This window comes from Marmota marmota, unplaced genomic scaffold (assembly GCF_001458135.2).
Source record: "Marmota marmota marmota unplaced genomic scaffold, marMar, whole genome shotgun sequence".
Classification (NCBI taxonomy): Eukaryota; Metazoa; Chordata; class Mammalia; order Rodentia; family Sciuridae; genus Marmota; species Marmota marmota.
Genome location: NW_026000168.1, coordinates 16,166,488 through 16,178,672, shown reverse-complemented (window position 1 = coordinate 16,178,672; position 12,185 = coordinate 16,166,488). Strand labels below are relative to the sequence as shown.

The 12,185-nt window shown below is 43.2% G+C and overlaps 1 long non-coding RNA gene across 1 annotated transcript; it reads right to left on the bottom strand.

The window, feature by feature from the left end:
- Positions 1–457: 457 nt before the first annotated feature.
- LOC125611746 lies at positions 458–3,358 on the bottom strand. The gene is made up of 4 exons (XR_007341993.1): positions 2,934–3,358; positions 2,081–2,179; positions 1,529–1,632; positions 458–1,075 (listed from the first exon to the last, which is right to left on the bottom strand). It is a non-coding gene; the product is annotated as an uncharacterized LOC125611746 (long non-coding RNA).
- Between the last annotated feature and the right edge of the window lie 8,827 nt (positions 3,359–12,185).

Here is a 12,185-nt window from a genome sequence, read left to right as displayed (position 1 = left end):
GACTGCTTTACTTAAGATTCCTTCATTAAAGCAATAGAGACAGACTCACAAGATCAACAAAAGATTTATCAAGCCAGGAGCAGTGGCACATGCCTGTGATCCCAACAGCTGAGGAGGCTAACACTGGAGGATCAAAAGTTTGAGGCCAGCCTCTGCAACTTGGCGAGGCCCTAAGCAACTTAGCGAGACTCTGGCTCAAAATAAAAAAATTGTGAAAGGGTTGGGAGGGCTGGGATTGTGGCTCAGCGATAGAGCGCTCATCTAGCACATGCGAGGCCCTGGGTTCGATCATCAGCACCACATAAAAATAAATAAATAAAATAAAGGTATTGTGTCTAACTACTTCTAAAAAATAAAATTTCTTTAAAGGCTGGGAATGTATCTCAGTGTTAAAGTGCACGTGGGCTCAGTCCTCAGTCTTAAAATATTAAATAAATATATACACACACACAACATATATATCAAAAAATTCTATTAATTACATTATTTTCTGATAGGTTTTAATAAGAATTTTCTTGTGGAAGAACAGACTGTTTTCTCATTGGGCATAGGAGGTCATTGGTCAGTTGTGTACGATCAGAAGTTCTTCATCAGTGGGTACAACTGTCAACCAGTCTACTTCAACCGAAATCCTCCACATTCCACTGGATCCTTGCCAAGAAGTGTCTTTGCCTCCTGTACTTTATTAAACACGGTCCTGGGTTTTAATGAACTGTAGTGGAAATCTTCCCCTCATCTGTACCTGTGGATCTCAATCCCAGATCCAGGTATAATATGGCACTATTAGTCTTTTACCTGGAATTGAAGAGAGAACTGGATTTGGATTTAGGAAATTCTACAAAATATAAAAATGTAAAAAATATAAAAAATTTAGGGTCTTTTCTTCGTCTCTTCCTCTAAGACCCAATAAGACTTTCCTTTTCCTCATGTAGAGGGCATTTTTCCCAGAGCCATCAGCAATCCTCCATGACCTATGAAGCCACGTGTTAGATTCGCAAAGGACTTTCCCAGTTGTAGAAGCCCAAGATGCTCTGAGGTCTTCCCTTGTGTACCTTGTGTCATTGTGATCGTCCCCCTGGATTGTAAACACAGATAAATATCTGGAAATTGCAGGTGAAAGAACCCCTGCTAAAATCAAGAACCAATTTACATGCTTTGAACTCAAAAAACCACGCTTAAAGGAAAACGTGCTACACTGAGCTCCTTGCCAAAATGCAAGGTTTCCTCTCAAAAAAGGAAGTCGCCTAAAAAAAAAGTGCCTTCCTTGGCTCCTGATCACATCCCAGGATGAGGGACCCCATTCCCATTCATCTGCTCTCAAGAGAAGTCAAAAGAGTTTGGGATCCAGAAATTGTTCGTTCTAGTCCTGCTCCGTCACTAAATGGTTTTGCAATTTTCAGTGAGTTGCTTGGGTCTCTTGTGCTCACAGGAAGAGTGGGAGTGTCTGCCTGATTTGAAAAGCACTTTGGAAGTGCCAAAGATTTACCAGAAGAGACATCCATCATTACCTGCCATACCATCTCCTTACCTGCTGTTTTGGACGGTCCATGACAAGTGTTCATCATCTCCATGGAGGTGGGCCTGTTTTGATGGTGCTCAGGCTAACCCTCCAGATGACTTTCTCTTCAACATCTGTATAGGGCCAGCAGAGAATAGCCAGGCCCCCACCGTGAGCTGGGCCAGTTGGCTACAGTTAGGAACCACACATATATAAGTCAATTTCTAAATCTGTCTTCTGTTAGTTATATATCTTTTGAGGAAGTCAATTCCTGCCTCAGTTTCCTTACCTGTCATGGAACAGTAATAACTATCAGGACTACATTGAAGGACTATTGGGAAGACTCAATAAGACAGCATTATAAAATACACTCAAGTGTATTTTATAAGCTGTAAAGGACTGTGCAGATGTTAGCTATTTATATTTCTGATGCCTGTGGAACCACAGAGCTCACCAACACTACAACTGAAATACAGAAAAAGGTGTCTCCCCACCCATACTTATCCCAACATTAAATACCCAGGGGAATCCAGGCAGGTGTGAGGCCGACCCTCTTGCAGTGACTCTCAGGCTTAGTCATACCTGCTAATGTAACAACCGCTTCAACTAATGCTTCTACCTTCCCCGGGTGACCTTGAATGGGAACACTTCATTCTTCTCTCAAGGGTTCCATTTCCTGGCCTGGAAAATGAAGGAGAGGGAGCTGAGTGAGGTGATCCCCAAGGTCTGGTGCTGTGACATTCTCTAGGTGGAGAGGGAGTACAAGCAGGGGCCAGATCTGCAGAGCAAACACTAAATACTAACAGATGGTTCGAGAAAGATGCATAGGAGATGTGAATTCTAAGTCCAGGTTTTGCCTGATTTTAAGGGAATCAGAGATGGTCCCCTTACCAAGTCTCCATTTCTCTGATGGTGTTGGGGAATCAATAATAACTACAATTAAACCACATACCAGAAACTGCCCATATGTTATCTTCATATATTAAGTATCAACGCCCCCCCCCTGCTTTTTTTTCTAGCCAGTGAAGCAATTTATACTCAGCTATGATAAGATCTCGGGACTAAAATGTTGCAGAGCTAGAAAGCAGGACTGACCGAATGCAAAACCTGTGAGATTCTCCATTAGGATATTCGGACAAGCCCCTAAGAGAGATGAATCCATTAATAAACACACTTATCAAAAAACACACTTATCAAAAGCCATCGGAGAAATACCATGCCCTCCTGGACTCTTCTCATAAGCTCCCCTACCATCTCCTATTACCCAAAGTCTTTCAGGCACAGAGAATTAGCAAAACAGGACCCTGAATAAATTGATCCTGCCCAAGGAACAAGTTAGCTTCAAGCCAGAAGAATCTAGCTAATGAGACACCCTTCTTTCCACCCCAGTGTACCCCAGCCCTGTTTTCACCCAACCAGGACCCCAGCTCCTCACCAAGCAGCTCTGGCCTTTTGCAGGATGCTGATGTGTTGGCTGTTGCTATGGCGACGGAGGAGCATCTCTGTCATGCACACATGAGCAACAGAGAGTGGGTTTCCCCCGCCTGGGAAACTCGGAGGATTTATCAGTTGTTTTCCAGCAGCCTCCTCGCACTGCTTCAGCCAGGAGCAAGGGAGCATCCCCTCCACTTAGCGTTCGACCCACGCCAGAGGCAGGGCTGAGCGTTCTGGACCACTTCTGTGCAGAAAGCAACCCCCTCCCTCTACTTCTGGTACAGTCCTTGTTCAATGGAGATGCTTTCCCCATGGTGGGAAGTGGGACTGACAGGGTGCTAGTGAGTGAACTGCTGTGTTTACAAAGAGCCAACAGGTAGCCCCTGGCTCTTCAGTCCTCCTGGGCCACTCCTGGATTGTGAACCAGTTAGATAGTTAGAGCCAAACTCATGTAGCTTTATACCCTGCTTTAGCCACTTATGAACAAGGCAGTATCACGCCATTTCTCTAATAAGACTTAGTTTATTTATATGTAAAAATGGGGTTAATAATTCTTTGCAAAGTCATTGAAGAAAATTAAATGAGATTGTATAAATAGGTCCTAATACCAAGGCCACCTGGTGATAGGAACCCTTTTTTTTTTTTTTTTTTTGGCGGGGGAGGCTTCTGAGGATTGAACACAGGGGCACTCAACCACTGAACCAAATCCCCAGCCCTGTTTTGTATTTTATTTAGAGACAGGATCTCACTGAGTTGCTTAGTGCTTCATTTTTGCTGAGGCTGGCTTTGAATTCAGGATCCTCCTGCCTCAGTCTCCCAAGCTGCTGGGATTATAGGTGTGCACCACAGAGCTCCGGCTGGGAATGCTTTTATGATAGCGATTATTTTAAAGAAAATAGCTTAGTGAAACATATGTTCTTATTTAAATATAGGCAGATGTATATTTTGTTGTTTTGTTTTGTTTTAGTACTGAGGATTGAACCCAGGGGCACTTAACCACTGAGCCATATCCCTGGACTTAATTTTTTTGTTTTGAGACAGGATTTCACCAAGTTGCTTAGGTCTTCGCTAAGTTCTTGAGGCTGGCTTTGAACTTGTGATCCTCCTGCCTCAGGCTCCCAAGTGGATGGGATTTCAGGCATGCACCACAGTGCCCGGCCCAGATATGTTTTAATCCCTGGTTCGATCTTCATAGTCTGATATCTATTCAGTATTCTGAAGTCAATTTTTTTGAGTCTCCTTTTCTTCATGTGCAAAATAAAGAGGTTGGGATAACCTATGAGATTCTATGCAAAAGATTTTATTTTGATATAGTTATCATATCTGGTTGGAATTTGGGGATTCTGACTAAAAAGGAAAAGAAAAAGACACCTTCGATAGCAGTGAAATAGCACGTTATCATCACTGCCACCTTTATTAAGCACTGTATGTCCTAAGCACTGTGACAGATGCTGTATGTCCACTCTCTCATTTACCCCTGGCAGTAGCCATTATGAGGTAGGAATCATTTTGGCAAATTTGCAGTAGAGGAAAATGGGCAAGCTCTTCCAACAGTTGCAAATAAATAAATAAATAAACAAATCCTAACTTTGCCCTTACTATATCTGCACATTGAGAAAAAATTTTCCTCCCCTGCCAACCCACGACACCACATCATATGAGTTCCTGCGTGGCTACCCCCAGAGAGAGGTTCCTTAGTTCCAGGGCCAGCTCAGAGCAGATGGCCCCATTTCTACTCTTATAAAGAGCCAGCTCCAGGGATCTGAGAAAAGAGTTGCAGTCCAAGGTCTCACACTTGACTCTATGAGTGTGATTCTGTCTGAAAGCACATCAGCATGCTCCCTCCATCCCTTCCCCTCCACCCTGCATATTTGCAGAATCTGCCATGCATGCATGATGAAGAGCTAAAGATACCTGACTGGCTTGCCTGCCGCCCATTCCTGATCAGGAGTGAGTCAGTATTTCTGTCTCCTGGTTTTTATCTTCTCCCTAGACTGCTAGTGTCAAGAGAATGTCTTTTCTCATCTCCAAAATAGCATCTGGTCCATTCGAAGCAGGCTAGAAGTAGGCTGACTGCCAGCACCCTCGTTTCTTGGCAGATAGATGGCATTCCCCCATCCAATTATCTTGAAGTCTCCTTGCTTCGTGTTTCAGCCAACCCCTCCATCAGGAGCCAGACCCAGGTAGCCTAAAGTCACCTTGAACAGATCAATAGTAATGATGGCGACAGATCTCATCTTCAATTCTTGCATCAGTTCTACTAAGTAGGAATCTCACTCTCTTTTTAAAAAAATGGGGAAACAGAGGCTCAGAGAAGGGAAGAGGCTTCCCCAAGGTCACACAGCCTGGCACAGAAGAACTGAGATTCTCAACTTTAGAAAGAAGAGTTGAACAGTTCCTGAAGGCCGCTTGCTTTTCCTATAGATCACAGCCAAATGCTTGGAAGGTTCTGGGGATTAGAGAGCATGCCAACCCAGGGTCGCAGAAAATATCCCCTGTGCTCTCTTCAAGTGTGCCTCCAAACATCTGCTCCAGCTCTTCCCTCAGCTTGGGATGCCCTTCCCTGTACCTAGCAGCCCGGTGCGTGTTCCAAAAAAGAAACCACAGATTTCATGGTTGATTGAGCTGCTCTGGAATCCTGACTATACCATTTGCAAGTTTGTGATTTCAGGCAACTTATCTAATCCCTCTGAGGTTTTCTTCCACTGTAAAACAGGGCCATCTGCCTCACAGTGTTGTCATGACAATATGAGCTTGAAGGGCCTAGCATGGTGTCTGACAGTTAGCAGGTGCTCATGATTACGCCCTTCCAAATACAGCTCAGGCACCACCGCCTCTAGGAAGCCCTGCCTGATTGTGCCTCTCTCCTCCAAGCCCTGACATGTATTCATTTATTTATTTTTTCTCAATTCATTGAACCAATATTTTAAAAATACATAAATAACTCAATCATAGTACTCAGCACATGGTGTTATAATTACTGGGTCATGTTCTGTTTCCCCCATTAGAGTAGGATCTTTCTGAGGGCAGAGATTTTTGTCTGAGTCATCTCTGAATCTTGAATGCCTACTCTGGGGCCTGGCAGGAGGGAGGAAGTGAGAAAGCAAAAATAAATAAATAAACAAAAGTCAAAACAGAAAGAAAAGGAAACGAGACACAGGACTGCTTGTAAAGACTTGCTCAAAAAAAAAATGGTTTTTTTTTTTTTTAAAAGAAAAAAGGTAACCCATCCCTGTATCCAGGGAGGCTGGAAAGAACCTGATCCTTGGGCAGCCTCCCCTGCAAATGTTTTTCCCAATATCCCCATTGACAGGAGCTGACAAGAGAGGAATATCAATGACCCCCTGAATAGGAAATCTCAGATGAGCCCTGCACCCAGCACCCAGCGTGCAGACAGGCAAGTCTGCAGAAAGGAAAATTCCAGTTGAACAGCCGATGGGGATAGACTGCAGCCCCAGGCCTGGTAACAAACAGTTGTGTGGAGCTGTCAGTCGGGGACCAAGCTCCGCCCACCTCCAGCAACTGCGACTGCAGCCCCAGCAACAGCAGGGCTTGGCAGGTGAGGAGGGCAGCCAGAGATTCAGCAGGGAAGCAGGTGGCTGGCTGAGGTGGGAGCCTCTGCCCCCAGCGCTGGACAGAGCTGGAATTTAGAGACCGAGCCTTGGGCAAAAGGGGCCAGGGATGAAGAGGAGCCGGTCTGTTTTCTCCTGCCTCCCCAGACAGCTTTCCTGCCCACCCCCAGAGCTCCAGAGGGACTTTTGAAAGTCCCATTCTAATCACCATAGAGGGGAGAGCCATTGTTTAACAAGGAATTCATGCATCTCTGTAATACCATTCTTGTTTATCTACCTGTCTTTCCTCCTCCTCCTCCTCCTCCTCCTCCTCCTCCTCCTCCTCCTCCTCCTCCCTGGGGATTGAACCCAGGGGTGCTTAACCACTGAGCCACATCCCCAGCCCTTTTTATATTTTATTTAGAGACAGGGTCTCGCTAAGTAGCTTAGGGCCTGGCTACATTGCTGAAGCTGTCCTTGAACTTGCAACCTTCCTGCATCAGCCTTCTGAGACGCTGGTATTACAGATCTGTGCCATCACGCCCAGATTCTTCCTTTTCCCTAAATAAAGTAGTCTGTGCCTGTCATACCTCTGTGCCTCTTCCTGGAATGCTGTTCCTCCTTCCTGGAGTGCACTCTGAGTGTGCATTGCTGAGTCAGGGTCCTTGTACTGGATGAAGACTAGAATCCTCAGACTAGCATCTGAATGCAGACAGTTTGCTTAATAGGCCATCCTAGGAAGCATGGTGGTGGGGTGGAGTGAGACAAAAAAGGTAAGGGAGCCAGGAAAAGGGGCATTAGTGAACAGGTGGCCACTGTGGGCAACTGGAGTCCAATCCCACCGAGGAACCCTGGTACTTACTGGAGATCCCATTTTGGAGATGTTTCCCTTGAGGGGTGAGAAATCTAGAGCATTTAGCCACCAAATCCCATTCAAGCTGGTTAAGTAGTGATCCTGATGCCATTCACTCCCCCAGCAGCTACCCTGTGCAAGACCCAGGCACATCCTTGCACCAGAGCAAGTGCTCAACTAGAAAGTTATGGGGAGCACTGGCACCATCTGCTACCCTTGCCAATCTAGCTAATTACTCCACCTTTTCCAAGGCTCAACTCAAAAGCCAGTACCTTTAATCCTAAATAAATTTCACAGCCCCTCTCTCTGCATTGCCAGAGTATGTTGAACACAACTCTGTTGAGTACTTATCCTACGGAACTTTCTATGTATCTTCTCCACTGGACCATGGGCTCCTTTAATGTCCTAACTTCCAGCACAAAGAGGCACATGGATAGCAGGTGCTTTGATCCTAGTACTGATTAAATATCAGTGATAGTTGAGAATGCTAACTAACATTGATGAATCCTAATACTAGCTGAAGAAGAGTTAGAGGGGATTTCTTAGAGGCCTAAGATCCCATTTTCCTGGGAGGGAAACACATTATTGCCTCTCATGATATAAGAAGAAAACAGTTTCATGTCATATAATACTGGATGCTACCTTAATTTCCTCAAGATGAACAATTGTCAGGACACCAAAGATAAGTCTGTCCAGATTAGAAAAAAAAAAAGAGAGAGAGAGAGAGAGATAAGTCTCAGATTGAAACTTTAATTGGCCATCTTTTGCATGATGTGGTCACCTCATGGTAGATTAAAAGGCATTAAATTTATACATATTTGCGGCTGTTTATAATATGCATCACATCATCAATCTGTTTTAATATCCATGGTACCATCCTAGAGATGCTTCAGCATAGGGATTGGGCAATCCTTTAGCCAGAACCTTTAAATGACTTCTGTCTCAGGGGTCTGGACCTTGCCTACAAGGTGAGAGAAAGGACTGGAACTCGAGTCAAATCCAATGTCAACTTTTCCAAAGTAGCCAGAGACAACACAGCCAGAATTGGAGCTTTTACCTTGTTGCCAAAACAACATTCACTTAGGAAATATGAGGGAAAGAAGAAATTATTATAGCAACGAAAGAGATGGATTACCTATCATAAAACTTAACGAGATGTGTGCAGATACTTTTGAACAAAAATTAGTATGACTCAGGAACAACAAAGAGCACTTGAGCGACAACAGAAAAGGTAGATCATATCCTCAGATGCAACATCGTTAAAAATTTCATTTTTAAAAATTTTTTAAATTTGTTTTAATTAGTTATACATGACAGTAGATTGCATTTATGCACTTTGATATATCATACATAGATGGGATAAAATTTCTCATTTTTCTGAGTGTACATGTTGCAGAATCATATTGGTCCTGTAGTCACATATATACGTAGAGTAATAATGTCTGTTTCATTCTACTATATTTGCTCTCCCCACATCCCCTCATTTTTCCCTAGACTAATTGGGAAATGGAATGCAATTCTAATAGAAAAAAATGCCAATAAATTTTGGGGGGTAATTAGACAAATTGACTATGAAATCCACATGGAATAAAAAAGCTGGAATCACAAGAAGAATTTTGAAAAGGGATATTAAAAAGAGAAGAACTGGCTCTACCATTATTAGAATGTCATAAAGCTGCAGTAATTTAAGCAGTGTGGTTCTTGTGTATGGAGAGACAGATCAATAAAGAGAAAACTCAGAAATAAACCTAAATGTATCCATAAATCTAGTATAGAATAAACATGGCATTTCAAGCCAGTGGAGAACAAGATTCTTCAATCAACATTATTGGAATAATTGGATTGTTACCTCGGGAAGAAAAAAAAAAACTAAGTTTTAAGGTCCGTAGCTCACACATTACGTCAAAAAATTTCCAGATGGATTGAAACCAAAATAGTAGTAGGAGGAGAAAATGTAGGAAATTTCATTTTATAACCTAAGGAAAAGCTGTCTAAGAGTGATGTATCGCAGAAGTCATAAATTTTAAAATTGATAAATTTGACTACCATGATGTTCCTCCACGGAAAACTCTTTCATAATTCCTAAGGCAAAAGACCTACAGAGGAAAATACTTGCAATCCACACCACAGGCAGAGCACAGATTTCCTTAATATATTTAAAAAGCTTGTACATATCAGTAAGAAGCAAAACCAACAAATACACGTGTGTGTGTGTGTGTGTGTGTGCAGTTGATATTAATGAGTATGAAAGGAAGGAAATACAAATGGCTTCTATGCCTCAACATAAGAAAAGAACTAGATGCTATGATTTGGATATGGTTCATCTCCTAAAGATTCATGTGCTGGAAACTTGGCCTCCATGGTGGAGTTGTTGGGTTGGTGGGAACTGTTAAGAGGTGAGGTCACTGGGGGAACCACCCTTGGGAGGGATTAATGTAGTTCTCAAAGGACCTCAATTAGTTTCCAAGATAATGACTTATTATAAAAACAGCAAACTTGTCCCGGGCATCCCTTTGACTTCCTGTCTCACCATGTGATATCTTCCACACATGTTCCCGCCATTATGATACATCCACCAGGAGATGGTCTCCAGAAGCTGAACAAGTAGGGCTTTCAGCCTCTAAAACCATGAGCTAAATACACCTCTTCTCTTTATAAATACCCAACCTCAGGTATTTTATTCATAGCAAGAGAAAACAGACTATTACTCTGGATAACCAAGAGAGATGCCTACACACCGTTTTGTAACTAAATTTTGTGCCGCTCGCCTGTGCTACCTAGTTCAAAACAAAGAAAGATGATTTTAATAATAATCTATAAAACCCAGGATCCTAGCTAAAGGGACAACTGTGGACATCCATTGCATATGTGGGAAAACATGGAATAAAACTTGGTAACAGAGAGACTTAAAGAGTTAAAAGCAGACTGGGGTATATAAGTGGTGTGATCAGTCTCACAGTCTTAGGTGTTCAAGTGCCAGATCCATTTTGTCCTGTGTGGCTTTGAAAATTGACTTCTGTGACCCTCAGTGTCCTCATCTGTGGAATGGGAATAATCATTGTAATGACCAAGCATGGTGATGCACTCCTGTACACCCAGCAACTTGGGAGGCTGAGGCAGGAGGATCACAAGTTCAAGGTCAGCCTCAGCAACTTATTGAGAACCGCCCCCCCTCCAGGAACTTAGCAACACTCTGTCTCAAAATAAAAAAATTTAAAAAAGAACTTGGGATGTAGTTCAGTGCTAAAGCACCCTTAGGTTCAATCCCCAGTAACCCCCTCTCAAAAAAAATTATTCAGGAGTCTTGAGGTACAAGTGCCAGGAGGGAAGACANCCTGTGATCCAGGTCTCCCTGATCTATTCCCTGACTTTGATCCCTACCTCTGGCCCCTTCTGGATGATGGTGATGATGATTTTTATTATATTTTATCTTTAAATATTCACAATAAACCACCTTTATTTGGGCTCAGACCAGGAATCGACCTCTCTGTATTTATCGGTTTCTTTTCCCACATTCTCTACAGCCTGTTTCCATAACCCCATGAGCTGTTTTTACTTCTGGTAACTGATCTTGGCCCTCTTCCCTGTTCTATTAGAGGGAGGTTGTCCCTGTCTGCTACTTCTAGCTAACCTCTCACTGAGCCAGGGGCTCCAGGTGGGCCAATTTTCTTGTAGGTATCAGGCACGTGACCTTGAGGACAGTGAGAACCACCTTCAGCCTTTTGTCACAGAGTGGCAGGATTTCATCAGCTACCTTGAGGTTGTCTCAGGCCACTCTGGCCTTATTTGGTCTTATGGGGTAGGGTGTCTTGCACAGAGTTCCAGATGATGTGGGTGAGGACCCAGAAGTGGTAGGGCCTTGGGATGGGTTGGTGTTCATATCCTCACGGAGCAAGGCCAGGTACTTTCATTTGTTTCTGTAGAAATGCTCAGAAATGATCCTTGCAGAACATGACCGCCACTTTCTGGCCCAGAAGTATCTATTTAACAGTGATAGTCACCCCTATGTGGCCCAGGAGTTGGCCCCAGCCATTTAACATCAGGACCTGCGCCTCCACCATCTTTAGCAGAGTCCTGAGAAGTCCCTTCTGTATTTTTGTATTTTTGTCTTCCCTCCTGGCACTTGTACCTCAAGACTCCTGAATAATTTTTTTTGAGAGGGGGTTACTGGGGATTGAACTCAGGGGCACTCGGCCACTGAGCCCCATCCCCAGTCCTATTTTGTATTTTATTTAGAGACAGGGGCTCACTGAGCTGCTTAGTGCCTCACCATTGCTGAGACCTCCCAAGCCACTGGGATTACAGGGGTGTGCCACTGCATCCAGCTCCTGAATAATTTTTGACACTTTTTAATTACATATTTTTATGGGGAGTTATTTGATGTTTCAATACATGTTATATACTGGTCAAGGCAGTTAGCATATCCACCACCTGAAGCATTTCGTTTTGATTTTTGTTTTTGTAATGAGAACATTCAAAAACCTCTCTTGGGGCTGAGACTGTACCTTCTTCTGGCTATTTGGAAATATTTAATATCTAATTTTCAATTATAGGCTGCCATGCCCTAACATGACTCATTCTCTTGATTACAGTTAGTTGGTTCATCCAACCCAACCAATTCAATTAGTCTTGTCCTGGGAGAGATTTTTTTTTTATGATTTCTGTTTTTGTTTGGTTGGTTTTTTCACCCCCCTAGGGGAAAAAAAAAGAATGATAATTATTTTTGTGGCAGTAGGAGCTAACGTAAAAACTAAGGTACATCCACAGCTCTTTGTAGTACCTGTCAGTTCAGGTCTTTTGAAAAACAGATACCAAGATACCATATCTCTTAGATATGGAAGAGACTTCT